The 14,725-nt window shown below is 40.2% G+C and overlaps 1 long non-coding RNA gene across 1 annotated transcript; it reads right to left on the bottom strand.

The window, feature by feature from the left end:
- Window positions 1-333: 333 nt before the first annotated feature.
- On the bottom strand, window positions 334-14,052 carry LOC118355786 (uncharacterized). Its single transcript, XR_004818923.2, has 3 exons — window positions 13,878-14,052; window positions 2,466-2,594; window positions 334-1,400 (listed from the first exon to the last, which is right to left on the bottom strand). It is a non-coding gene; the product is annotated as an uncharacterized LOC118355786 (long non-coding RNA).
- Window positions 14,053-14,725: the final 673 nt, after the last annotated feature.

Here is a 14,725-nt window from a genome sequence, read left to right as displayed (position 1 = left end):
AGATAAAACTGGCCCTGGTCACTCTCTATTCTGCATCTTCCCTGTATCTGCCCTCTCTCTCTGCTTGGCTCAGTCACATTTACTCTCACTCCACGGTTTTATTGTTTTGTTCTAGTTGCCGCCAGGCCCATCTACCCCCTTCAAGATGCTCCTTCCATTTCAACCAAAATGCTTATTTCTTGAATGCTACCCTATCTGATGTCTATCTATATGTTTATTATATACTTATAATAGGTATTTACTATATATATGACCCTATTAAATTAATTTTTGTTACAATATGGATGAGACTTAACTTTTCCAAGAAGTGTTTGCATTTTCCAAAGAGCTTTATTAGCACAAGAGAATGTGAAGTTGGTGAGTGTTGCCAGAGAAATGGCTTTGAGCGACAATGTTCTTCCATCAGTCAGTTGACAGCTATTTATGGAGCACTGACTTGGGTGTTAGGCACTTTCTGGGTGCTGAGGACATAACAGGTAAAGGCAGAGTCAGTCTTAGAGGGGCCTGCACTCCAAGTGGAAAGGCAGGTAATAAATACACAAGCAAATTAGTAAAGATAACTTCAGGTGCTGGTAAGTGTGAGGAGCAGGTAAAGCAGGGCGGTGTGGGTCTGAGTGAATGAATGGGGAGTCAGGATGATGTTTTTACCAGGTTTGTAGAAAGAAGGAGCCTCCCGTGATGAGAGGGAGGGCCACCCAAATGTCTCAAAGAAGAGTTTTCCAAGCAAAGAGAAATAGTGCAAAGACTTTGGCATGTTTCAGGGAAAGAAACAAGACTATTTAAATACCAACAATAAACTCCCAGAATCATCTCTCCAGCCTATCCTTATTTCTTCAATTCCAGATTCTTATATCCAACTTGGCTTTAGAAAGTGTCCCAAATCTATTGGGTAAAAAGCTGCAGTTCTGGTTTCATGAACCGACCTCAAAGTCAACCCCTTCCTGGTCTCCCAATCTCAATAAATGGCATCTCCATTTCTCCAATTGCTGAAGCTTACAATTTAGGTCATTCTTAACCTTCTCTTTTTCTGGAATCTCATATTCCATCCATCAGCAAATCACGATGACTGTTTCTTCCAAGTGCATTTGATCACTGCTCACCACTTCCATAGCTACCATCTTGGTGCAACACATGAGCTATGGCAATTGCCTCAGCGGTAGCTAGGGTGTCGGCTAATGTGCTGGAACTGAAATACCATCCTAGCTAAGATACTGAACTAAAAATACGGGGGTTCAAATAAGGTAGCTGCTTATTTTTCCCTAGCCAAGAGGTAGAAGAAAGTTCTATGCTGTGAGGTCATCCAGGGAACCAGATTCTATCTTGCGTCTCCAGTATTCCTTAAGTTACTGTTCTTCCCTTCATGGCTGAAGCAGGCTCAATGCCATGTCTTCTATTCCAGCCTACAGCAAGGGAGAGGAAACGAGTGAGTGTGTGTGTGTGTGTGTGTGTGTGTGTGTGTGTGTGTGTGTAGGGGAGAAGCTGGCTTCCTTTTAAGGATGCAGCCTTGAAGTTGAGTATATCACTTCCCCCTACATCCCATTGGTCAGGATGTGGTCACACAGCCCCATTAGCTACAAAGGAGTTTTAGGAAATGTGGTGTCCAGCTGGGCAGCCCTTGGCCCTGATAAAACTCAGGGAATATTCTTAGACAGGAATGCATAAAAGAGAAACTCCAGCAATTTCTGCATCTACCTCTGTGGGAGTCACACGGATGCCCCAGCAAAATCTTCCACCAGGGAAGATTGCTGCTCATCTACAGGAAGTGTGGCTGGCACACAGCCTCCCACTGTTATGTCCTTTGATGAGGAACTCCAGTCCTTGCCTGATGTCATGCCCATCCTGGGCAACCTGCCTCCTGTGACTGAGCTGGGAGGGGACACAGAAGCCCAGACATTTCAGGACACTGGTGGCCAATACTTGCCCCGGAGCTTCCCACTGGGTTGCCCGAGGCTTGCTGGCTTCACATTTCAGTTCCGCTTTTTTGTCTGGCAATCTAGCTTTTCCTTTCTTCATAAGTGTTGGTTCTTATTTCTAGTAAGTCTCTGGCACCCCAAACTGTCTTAGCGACTATTAGAGAGCCCATCGTCTTGGTCCCCCTGCTCTAATCTGTGTTCACCTAGAGAACGCTCCGCACACAGCCACGAGAGGGATCCTTTCCCCAAAAGATCTGCTTCTCTCCCCTCACTGTCCCCTCCCTACCCCATTTCAGACCTCACTCACTTCTTGCTCACTCCCCGCCAGCCTCGCTGGGCTCTTCCTTGGACATGCCCATCACCTTCCTGACCTGGATCTGTGTCCTTAATACAACCTCAGGGATCCCTGGAGTTTGCTCCTTCCTTTCCTTCAGGTCTCTGCCCTAAGTCACCTCCTCAGAGAGGCCTGCCCTGATTGCCCCATTTCAAATAGCACTTCCTCCTATCACTCGCTGTTCTTTTACCTTGTTTATTTTTCCTCATAGCACTTACCACTTGACACTTCATTTATTTGTTTCTTATCATTATCTTCTTGTCTTTCTTCCTCCACTAGAATGTCAGCAATTTCAGGGCACAGACTTTTGCTGGCTTTGTTTGCAGCTGGCTTGGTGCATGGTCATCCTTAAAGAACAATCACAAAGTAAATGAATAAATAGACAAAATGCAGCAAAGGAGAAAGAGCGGAAAATACAGGTCAGAAGGGGCCAGACTACGGAGGGCGCTGTGGACCACAGTGAGGAGTCTGCATTTTGTTCTAATTTTAATGGGGAGCCATGGAGTGTCTAAACAGGAGTGACCTGATCTGTTCTTGGGATGACTACTCATTGAACTCCGAAGGATCCAGAACCTTGATGTTACCAGTGACGGAACTCTCACTATTTCTTGAAGAAACCAATTCCATGGCTGAACATCTTTAATTATTAAACATTTATTTTATATATTGAATCCTTCTTCCCTATGAATGCTACTCATTAATCCAAGTCCTGCCTCCAGGAACAACTCAAAACGTAATGGATCTTTGAAATACTTGGAGACAGCTTTCTAAATCTTCTCGTCTCTAGAGTAAACATCCATGATCCTTTGAATTATTATCCCATTACATGACTTTGAGACTATTCATTGTCTTTCAGAGAATTCTGACTTTTTGGTATGCTCCGTAAGAACTGCCAAACTTGGTCTGACCAGCACAATACAAAGGAGCAATTGTGTCTGAGACAGGATTTGTCTATGTCTTTGAACAGAGCCTAACTTGATTACATTTCAGTCCCATCCTGGGGGTCAAGCTAAACTTGTGGTCAATAGAAGGATCTGGAAATTCTTCAAGCTACAACTACTCCGCCCTCTACTCAATCAACCTACATGCTGTGATTTACATCAGTCTTGTGAAATTTATCCTGTGGCTTATCCTGTGGTTTCTGGCTGATGTTGCATTTTTTTGTGATCAACTCTGTGTTCTCTTGGCTTGTGCAACATCTGAAAACCTGCAGGAGTGTTCTTTGGACTTCATCTGGTTGTTGAAACTATTAAACAGAATAGGACTCGGGACAAAATTCTATAGTTTTCGTCTTGAAAAGGCTTTCTAAATTATCAGCTTTTTGTATAACAGACTGAGTAAGGAGAGGAGTGTACTCCTATGCACATAGCACAAAGATCTTTAGTTCTAGGATGTTGATGGAAAGATTAGGAGCAGGGCAAGTACATGAAGGTAGGTATGCTGTGTTGAAGAAAACTGATAAGAGAACACACAGAAACAAAGGGAAAGTCATAATGCCCTTGACAGGCTGAATGACCAGTTGGATTTGTTTTCACCTAGGAGACATCTGTAAGGGTCCTTGATATGTTCATACATATTCATATAATGAGATGCTTTAAGAATGTTTCTTAAAATCCATGATCTTCTTGAGGAGTCCACATAATTCAACATTGTTGGGTGTCTATACCCACTCTAAATTTAAAGACTAAATTTTTTAGTGTATGTGCTGCCGAAGTGAGCACAAAAATTAAAATAAAAAAAAAAAAGCAGTAGATAGTATTCATGGGAGAGATCTTTGCCTCCAACCATCTTAAAAATAGCGAACCATGGGACACCTGGGTGGCTCAGCAGTTGAGCATCTGCCTTCGGCTCAGGGTTTGATCCTAGTCCCAGGATCGAGTCCTGCCTTGGGCTCCCTGCATGGAGCCTGCTTCTCCCTCCACCTGTGTCTCTGCCTCTCTCTGTGTGTCTCTCATGAATACATAAATAAAATAAAATCTTTTTAAAAAATTGCGAACCATTCCCCAAGACTTTGTACACTTTCACATAATCTAACCCCATTAGAGCTATTAAACCCCCGTGGGGTTTGGTTGTTTCCTTAGAGCTACTTAACAGAGCCTTTCGCATACAGTTTGTTCAAGCAGCTGCAAAGTCAACTGGTAATATGTGAGTCCAATCCACACTTCAAATATTTTTTAAAGATTTTTTTAAAAGATTTATTTATTTTAGAGAGAGAGACAGAGAGAGAGAGTGAGCGAGTGGGGAGAGGGGCCACGGGAGAGGGAGAAGCCTGAAGCAGACTCCCCGCTGAGTGCGGAGCCAACTCAGGCTCCATCCCAGGATCCTGATATCATGACCTGAGCTGAAATCAAGGACCGCCCCTTAATTGACTGAACCACTCGCCCTTTTTTTAAATTAAAAAAATTTATTTAAGTAATCTCTGCACCCAGCATGGGGCTCAAACTTATGTCCCCAAGATGGAGAATCACACACTCTTTTGACTGAGCCATCCAGATGCCTCAGTCCAACTCACACTCAGTGTCCCCCTCCCAGGGATTCCATCAGGAGGAGTGTCATCAAAAAGTTTGCTAAAATGGAGGCACACACCACAGCTAGAGCATTTCCCCTTGTCTGTTAGCCTAATAACTGTGTCAAAATCAGACTCAATTTTACTATGTTGTAACCTGTTGGAAGAGAACCCATGTTGGTTTTTAGTGATCCCCTCACCTTCATCCAAGTGCACATAACAATTCAAACCATTGGGCTGTGGATTTATGTCAAACTTACTGATCCTTGGTTTTCACAAACTATGGCTTTTCCTCCTGTGTCTTCAGGAATCTCTCTTGTCATTTTTAGAAATTCATTTTCCCCCACCATATAGTGTTACAAATTCATTACACAAAATTTGGAAATGGAGAAAATAAGGAAAAAAAAAAACCCTCTCCTTCTAGCTGACATACTCAACATTTTGGTGCATTAACTTCTAGCATTTTTTCTATATATATTCTTTATGACGTCACAATGTTGTATATGTACTTTTTAAAATAAAATATTCATGTTATTAGATTGTTTTCCTTACCATCATATAAAGAATAATGACAGTGATGTTGAGGTCACAACTACAAGATCTTGCAACTTGGGATACATTTTCCTCGGTTAATAGCCCTGAAATGCATTCTTTTAAAGATTTTATTTTTAAGTAATCTCTACACTCAACGTGAGGCTCGAAGTTACAACCCCAAGATCAAGAGTCACACTCTCCACCAACTAGGCCAGCCAGGTGCCCCTCTGAAATACATTTTGAATAGCTAGCTACTCATAGTATTTTTTAGTTGAATTCCAATTCCATCTTCATAATGTCCACCTTACCTTTTTTGGTGTAAGTATAATTTTCTTTGCTAGATAAGCCAGAAGAAGACTGAAGATTAAATAATTGTGCTCTCTCTTTGCCCTGTGTTTAGATCCTTCAAGCATTGGAAAGTTGGAACGTAAATCTGGCTAACCTTTTTGGAAGGCAACCACGTAATGTGTATCAAGATCCTTAAAAATGTTTTGCTTTTTGTTCAAGTCCTTCCACATCTAGAAATAAGATCTTTTTTTTTTAATATTTTTTTCTTTATTTATTTATGATAGTCACACACAGAGAGAGAGAGAGAGAGAGGCAGAGGGAGAAGCAGGCTCCATGCACCGGGAGCCCGACGTGGGATTCGATCCCGGGTCTCCAGGATCGCGCCCTGGGCCAAAGGCAGGCGCCAAACCGCTGCGCCACCCAGGGATCCCTAGAAATAAGATCTTAAGAACATTATATATTGAGAGATTTTATAAAAGGATCTTAACTCTGGCATTAGTCACATGGTAAAAGATACCATCTAAATGTCCAAAAATTGGGAGATAATTAAACTACACCCAATGAAAGTTTTTATACAGCGACTTTAAAAGAACATGCTGTTAAAACAGAAGTAGTGATCTAGGAAAGTGCTTATGACATGAAAATAAAACACAAAATTATGTGCTGCGTATGATCCTGATTTCGATTTTGGTATATAAAAAGGCTGCAAGGACATAACTCTACGTGGCAAGATGATAGGATTTTTATTTGTTTCAAATATTTGTTTTCCAGATTGATTAGACAGATGAAACATGCTTCTATAATGAGAAGAATAAACATATAATTCTCCACTGTATGAACCTCTTCTTTGTGAAGTAGAACACCCGCCCCCGTTCTTCCTGTTGTGACTCTGACCTTTGTTGTCCTTGTAGCTCACGTCATCTTTATCTCAACCTGGCCTTGTCTTAGTCATCTGAGCTCCTGATATTTTGCAGACTTGGTTTATGCTGCATTTGAATTCATTCTATGTAGTATTTCCTTCCTTCCATTCTTTTCTTTTTTCTCTCCTTTCTGTTTTTCTTTCTTTTTTCTTTTTAGCAGGGTCTTTTCTTTCTATATCTGAGCTCATCAGAGAACTTCTTGAAAAGTCATGTTAGTTTCTCTGGCTGCCTTCTCATTTTCTTCTACCTCAGATAATCAGTGAACACATTTTCAACGTTTTATTCACAGGCCCTCATCTGTTCCCTTCTAGAATCTCTAGTAATGAGATCATATGGATCTGTCCTTTTGATTGCTTACAATATGTTTTTTCTAAATAGAGGATGATGTCTATGGGAAAGATCCCAGTGTTCTCTCCTTGGTATTCCAAAGTGTCACAGCCTTTTTGTCCCAAATGTGCCATAGCTCTGGATTTCATGTGAAACAGGAAAAGGGAGAGAGTTGGGACCTGGCACCAGATCCACCTGCCAGGCGTAAAGGACGCTGAGAAGACTGACTCTGGAGGAACTGGCTGGGGTTTCTGGTGATCACTACACATTCCATGGGTGACATGATGACTCTGCTTTATATTGGAGGGAAACATCAGTAGTATTTTCTATACAAAGATGAGTTCATGGAGCAGAGGGATCCTATGCTTGTGCTGTCCATGGGGACCAAGGCCAAGTATGCAGTGCCCAGGAATGCTCTTGTAACACACAAGTATTACATACCTACTTTTGTGTTTGTAGATTTCCATGGAGGAAATATTTTTTTTAAGATTTTTATCTACTTATTTGAGAGAGCACACTAGCAGGGGTTGGAGCAGAGGGAGAGGGAGAAGCAGGATCCCTGCTGAGCAGGAAGCCCAACTCAGGGCCGGATCACAGAACCCCAGGATCATGACCTGAACTGAAGGCAGACACTTAACCAGCCGAGCCACCCACGTGCCCCTCCATGCAGGAAATCTTACATTTTCCCCGAAAGTGGAAATAGATTTTCTGTCTTCTCTACTGAGCATATTGAAAAAAATCAGCAAAAACAAAATAAAACAACAGCCTGACATGTTAAAAAGAGCGAAGAAAGGAAACTACCCATATTCCACCACCTAAGGATGATGCTGACATTTTGCAGTAGTGTATGGAAAGTGGCTTTTTTTTTTCTTTTGTTCTTTTGTGTTTTCTAGTAATGAACACCAATTCACTGAGTCTTATTGAAATCTATTATGGTTTTGTGTGGGAATTTCCAGGACTTTGGTGTAAGACATTTGACTCATTGATATTAACAATAAGAAGAATGTTAATGAGAACAAAATTTTCTCAAGCGCTCAGTATAAACCAGGCACTTTTTAAGTACTCTGCATGTATTCCAATTTAATCCTGACAACAAGCATTTGAAGTAGGTTTTCTTTTCATCCTCATATTAAGAGATGAAAACTTGACTATAGGCTCTTACTTGCTGAAGATACCACAGCTAATAAGAGGCAGAGTCAAGACTCCTACTCAAGTGTACTATGATTAAAACCCATCGTTAACCAGGGCATCACATTCTCTCCGTTGTGGTGGGCATGGCCTCCTTCCTGGAGGAGTCATCCTCTGAAGAACTACGCACTATGCTCCTTTGTTCTATTTGGCTCATATTCTCCTCCATAGATTCTATATCACAGTTACATGGTGGGCACTTTTCTCCAAATCCAGTTTAAAACCTGAACATCTGAGTTTGGTGATTCTGTCCAGCAAAATTCCCTCCAGTGCTGACTACGGTCCTCAGTCCTTTGCTAGGAGTCCCTTCTTTGGAGTAAAGTCCTTTCTTCCAATGCATGCCTCGGGAGAACAGCGACGTTCCAATTCCAAGTGTGGCCAATTTTACGTTGCTCATTGCATGAAAATGCTCCCACTCACTGACACCACAGCGTTCAAGTTTCATTTGGAAAGTCAGAATGGAAGACAAGTTCGGTTTGAGATGTACTGAGGTCTTTTTCTTTCTTTCTTTCTTTCTTTCTTTCTTTCTTTCTTTCTTTCTTTCTTTCTTTCTTTCTTTTCTTTCTTTCTTTTTCCTTCTTTTCTTTATCTTCCTTCCTCTTTCTTCTTTCTTTCTTTCTTTCTTTCTTTCTTTCTTTCTTTCTTTCTTTCTTTCTTTCTTCTTTCTTTCTTTCTTTCTTTCTTTCTTTCTTTCTTTCTTTCTTTTATTATCTTTATTTCTGTCTTTTCTTCTTTTCTTTCTGTCTTTCTTTCTCTTCCCCAATCCCTTTCTCTCCCTTACTACTCTCTTACCCCCGTTTGTCTTCTATACCACCATCAACACTCTTTCCAAAATATAAACCTGACCTTGGCTCTCTCTTTCACTGCCTTCAGGATGAATTCAAACCCCTAATCATGGAATATAAGAGGCTCTGTCATCTAGATCCCCCCCTCCCTCCAGCCTATCTCCCTCTATTCCATACCTGAAATATTCTGCTCCAGCAACATTCAACTGTTTGCTGTTTTATGCCTCTTTGCCTTGGCAACTACCTGGAATATCTGATCCTTACCATCACATTCCCACACCCCACCTTACTCCCTTTGAACAACTAAGGTCCTATAAAACATAATCCAAGTGAAATACCCACTGTGAAGTTTCTGCAGGTGCTTTTAAATTTTATTTATTTATTTATTCATGAGATACACACAGAGAGAGGCAGAGACACAGGCAGAGAGAGAAGCAGGCTCCTCGCAGGGAGCCCGATGCAGGACTCGAAACCAGAACTCCAGGATCACGCCCCTGAGCTGAAGGCAGACACTCAACCACTGAGCCACCCAGGTGTCCCTCTGCAGGTGCTTTTAAGGAAAATAAACACCTTTGACTTTCTTCTATTATTTTATTTACAGCACCATATTTCAATCCTAGTAAACTGTGAACTCCTTATAGACAACAATGAAGCCTTCTTGTTTTCTGAAATTCCAGTATCAACCACAAAGTTTGGCTTAATAAGGGCCTAGTAAATGTTTGTAAAATACTGAATGAATTGGGTGCCTGGGTGATGCAGTCAGTTGAGCATCTGATTCATGACTTTGGCTCAGGTCATGATCTCAGGGTTGAGAGATTGAGCCCCACATCAGGCTCTGCACTCAGTGCAGAGTCTGCTTTAGATTTTCTCTCTCTCTCCTTCCCCTCCTGCTTGTGCTCTCGCTCACTCACTCTCTCTCTCTGTCTGTGTAAAATAAATAAGTAAATCTTTAAAAAAAGAGAGTGAATAAATTCATGGAGCCAAGAGGTAATTCACAAGAGATCAAGGAGTCCCATAATATAGAAAGTATAGAGAGTAGTGTCACTTTGCCAAGAGAGAGAACGTATGTGGTGGAAACCTACCAGTTGAACTTGACTTAGGTAAATATTACCATGCTAAGACAGAAGGTCTTAACCCTCACTGCAATCATAATTACCTCAGCACTTAAAAAAATTAATCAATGACTAGACCTCTACCACCCCCAGCAAGTCTATTCAATTTTTCTTTTCTTTTTTTTAAAATGGTCTGGGAGATTATAATGTACAGCCAAGGTTAAGAAGAACAGCTCTAGATGAAGATTGAAATTGTAGTATATAGAAGACTTTCGTTTCTTCAAGGTAGAAGCTATTTTCATGTAGGGGATCTCAGAATTCACACAAAGATGTTTCAGTGATGACTCAGGCTGGCCATGTGTGTTTTTGTAGACATGTATAATCATGCCCATTAAGCTCTGTAATATGTTCCTTTACCCTCTTTGCAAACATGTGCATAGTTTCTGATAGATTCTGTTATCAGAGGAGAAAAGGCACTTGCATCTTTGCATTGGGAGCTTGTTGGTGGATGTGGCTAGAATCTCACCCCAGAAAGAGGCAATATTGAAAAAAAATGTTTTTAATCTAAACTGTTGCGAAACGTTTAATGTTATGGTCAAAGTCTCTGCTTGTAAAGTAAATAAGAACATTTTTGAACATGTGATGCAATGTGATTTTAGGAAGACAGAACCTTGAACTCTGAGTCAAGGTCTCTATAGTTTAATCTACAAAAGAGAATAGGGATGGATCTATGAAGTCATTAAGGGTTTCAAGTACAAGGTCCTATGTTTCTTATAAGACAAATGTTTTCATGTATTCTTCAAAATAAATGTCTATGTGTCTGTGTATTCCTGCCCAGGGTTAACAAAGCAATATACTAAGTGCAACATTAAGTCCAAGGGTTGGCTAATCTTTAGTGGTGAGTATAAACCCCAACAATACAAAACAACCACTTGATTTGCCAAAATTCCTGGGGCTTTTTTTTCTTAAGGGTTTTTCCATTTACTCTGCCAAATTAAACTTCAATGGTAAGTTTAAATGGGTCTTTAAAATGTCATGTAACATCGATGATCAGCCAGCTTCTTGTTTTTTATTATAAGGCAGTTAGTGGGAGTTGAATTATATGGAGGAGATAGATCAGACTCCAGGCCAACCACATGGTGCTGAAGTTACTCGGGGCAATGATTCACCAATGTAAGATGAATGCTTGCGTCTCATCCTAAGGCTCATTGTGAAGGCTCTTCATTAGATCCATGTGTGTTTTTGGAAGAGTTCTGAGAACATCTTGTAATTCTCAGACATGTTCAAGTGGCAGTACACTCAGGACTAATAATAATGATAATTTATTAATTGTGCACATTACCATCCATTATCTTTGTATTTAATTACACAAACCAGGGAAAATTTTACTAACAACAAAAAAGGGAAAACACACCGCTTCCCCTGAAACCACAAACACATCTGACTCCCCTGAAAAGCTGTTCAGACTTAAGTTTGATTTAGTTGTTTCTTCATTGGCTCGATACTATAATTTTTGCATTATTTTCCAAAGTTTAATAGCTGGCAAATAGGAGCTGGATGCCAATGGTTCAAAAATAATGTGTATTCATAATATATATATAACTGCTTATGACTACTTCTCTTCATACACACGCACGCATATCCACACACATACACATACATATATACAAACTTAAAATTGAAAAAATTCTGTCCATTATACTGATTTTTATGGGGTGATGCCAAAAAAAGTTGAGGCCTTATACAGTTTGGCTTAAGGCCACCCTCAAGGAAACCACAAAAAGGGCACGTATTTGTTTTGTGTTGTTATATTTTAAGCAACTTCAAATTTAAAATATACAGAAAATTTCAAGAATAGAACAAAAACCTCCAAATACTCTTTACCCAGAGACCCCATTCAACCTTCACCAAACATCCCCTCAGGCACTTACAGCAACAACATGGCACACTCACGTAACAATTCTCCCTAAGGTCCCTCAGTCTTTCTCTGCCTTTCATGGCCTTGGCCATTTTGAAGATTACAGGGCAGTCATTCTGCACAATGTCCTTCAACTTGAGTATGTGCAATATTTTCCCATGACACAACCCAGGTCATCAAGTGAAGGGCAGGACTGTTGCAGAAGAGATGCTGTGTCCTTTCCATTACATCCTCTCTGGGGGCACACTATGTCAATTTGTCTCATTAATGGTGATATAATTTTGATAATTTGATTAAGATGATGTCTGCCAAATCTTTCCACTATAAATTCCTTTTTTCTCTTTTTGTAATAAATACTTATTTTAAGTGGAGACATTTTTAAGGCTATATGAGCATCCCATTTCTTTTTTTTTTTTTTAATTTTTTTTTATTTATTTATGATAGTCACACAGAGAGAGGGAGAGGCAGAGACACAGGCAGAGGGAGAAGCAGGCTCCATGCACCGGGAGCCCGACGTGGGATTCGATCCCGGGTCTCCAGGATCGCGCCCTGGGCCAAAGGCAGGCGCCAAACCACTGCGCCACCCAGGGATCCCGAGCATCCCATTTCTAATCCCACTAATACCCCCTAGTTTAACATCCATTGGTATTTTTGCCAGAATTAAATATTTCTTTTTTTTTTCTTTTTTTTAGAATTAAATATTTCTATGATGATTTCCAAATGACAATGTTCTGATTTCAGTATTCCTATTACATTAATTGATTGGCACTCTACCATAAGGAAAACTTTCTTATCTTCCAATATACTTGTTAATATGTTTATTGCTATCAAAATGGACTCCTTAATTTCCATTTTAGTCAATGGATTATAACTTGTTACTATCATTACTTATTTTGACACTCAAACTGTCTCATTTTGAGAGCCCCTTCAAATGCCTTCTGGGTCCTTTTAACATGTCCCTATCATTCTCTGAGCATTATCTGAGTTGTTCTTCATAACATAATGTTCCAGACTTGTCTTACACTTTCTAGTCCTAGAATCAGCCAATTTTCCAAGTAGCCTTGGATAGTTATAGTAGAAACCAAGATCTAGGCACCAGGTGTGCCTAGACAATATACTAAGTATATTGTCATTCCCAGGCTATCTTGGAAAGAGCTAGGAATAATATGTATGTACAGGCACACATACTTACCCACGTGTATCTATAATTTGTATCTATAATTTCTGTTTCTGTCCATATATATGCAAAATTTGTACTGCTATCACTACTTCCAATCTAAAGCTACAAGGTTTATTTAAGCCTTCCTTCTTTCCTTTTTGCTTCTTCTCCCCACCATTAAAATCCTGACTCCCATTATCCCTCATATATTTGCCTGTTTCTCAATCCCTTTTTGTAGCCAATCCTGCAGCAACACTGGGCTGTCAGTATCTCAAGGGTCAATGTGACTCCCCCACTGAGTCTGCCCCATGACTTTTGGACAGAGTTACAAAGGAAGGACAAAGGAATGGAGGGATTGAGGGTGCAAGGGAGGGAGGGAGGGAGGAAGGAAGGAAGGAAGGAAGGAAGGAAGGAAGGAAGGAAGGAAAGAAGGACTGCGCTGCTTTTAATTTGAGGTATAGTTAACATAATAAAATGCACAGATTTAAATGTTTAATTGGATGAATTTTTATTTTTAAAATTTTTTAATTGGATGAATTTTAAAATTTTATTTCATAAATTATTTTTTAGAAATTGAATTATAGTTGACACACAATTTTACATAATTTCAGGTGTACAGCACAGTGACTTGACAATGCTGTGCTCACTGCTAGTGTAGCTACCACCTGTCACCATACAATGCTATTACAGTTCCATTGACTATATTCCCTATGCTGTACCTTTCATCCCTGTGACTTATTCATTCAGTGACTGGGAAGCTTGTACCTCTCACTTCCCTTCACCCATTTTGCCCATTCCTCACCCTTTGGAGACCATCATTTTGTTCTGTGTATTTATGAGTCTGTTTCTGTCTTTTGTTTATTTCTTTGTTCACTTGTGTTAGTAAAATGAGTTTTGATCATTGCATGTGCACTAGTAACAAATACATAAAAGAAAATATAGAAAGTTCTCACCACTCCAAAATGTCCCCTCAGGTGAAGGTGCACATCCGTCAGCAAATATTGTTAAAAACCCCTCTTCTGTCACTGTTTCTCTCAACATCTATCACTGCATTTGCATCTGTTGCCAAAAATGTCTCTTCTTAGTTTCACACTTCTCAGATTTGTTTTCCTGATGCCCAGCCCATTTGGTTTTTCTCTCTCTTTCTCCATCTACCTCAGATCTTTGTTCTGTAGAACAACTCAGTCTTGTCTTCTTTAGCTTCTCTCTTCTCCATGCATTAAAGGAATTCTCCACGATAAAGTAGAGCCTGTGGATGATCTAGAAAACCCTTTGAAAGGGAAGATGGAGTGTGTGTGTGTGTGTGTGTGTGTGTGTGTGTATTTGTAAAGATTGTTGTTTAATCACAGAAGGGGAAGGACTACGATTGTTTTCTATTAGTGGCAGTATACTTTTCCTCTTGTCATGGAACACAATGTTCATTAGAGGCATAGTTCAAGAATCACTGCCTGACAAGGATATTACTTAAACTGATGTATATCAAGCAACTTTAGACATCAAAGACCAACTTTAGACCTCAAAGACCTGAGAACCTGCAAAGACAGTTGACTCAGACCTTGCCATAACAAGGGAGGCAATCACTGTCATTTGCATTTGGCAGAGAGTCAAAGTCAGAGGAGTGGCCAAACTTAATTGTGGACAGAAAGGTCCAATTTCAGGTATGTCCTGATGGGAGGTTGTTAGTATGATAGGGATGGCGGAAGTGGACTAATTAGAAGCTGGGCATCCTATGCAATTCATTAAAGAACATATTTGGGTTTCTCCAGTTTGTCCTAAGTTGAGTAAATTGCTCAATTGCTCA

Source organism: Canis lupus, chromosome 9, assembly GCF_003254725.2.
Source record: "Canis lupus dingo isolate Sandy chromosome 9, ASM325472v2, whole genome shotgun sequence".
Classification (NCBI taxonomy): Eukaryota; Metazoa; Chordata; class Mammalia; order Carnivora; family Canidae; genus Canis; species Canis lupus.
The sequence above is the reverse complement of the archived record's forward strand: the minus strand, read 5'-3'. Positions and strand labels throughout refer to the sequence as shown.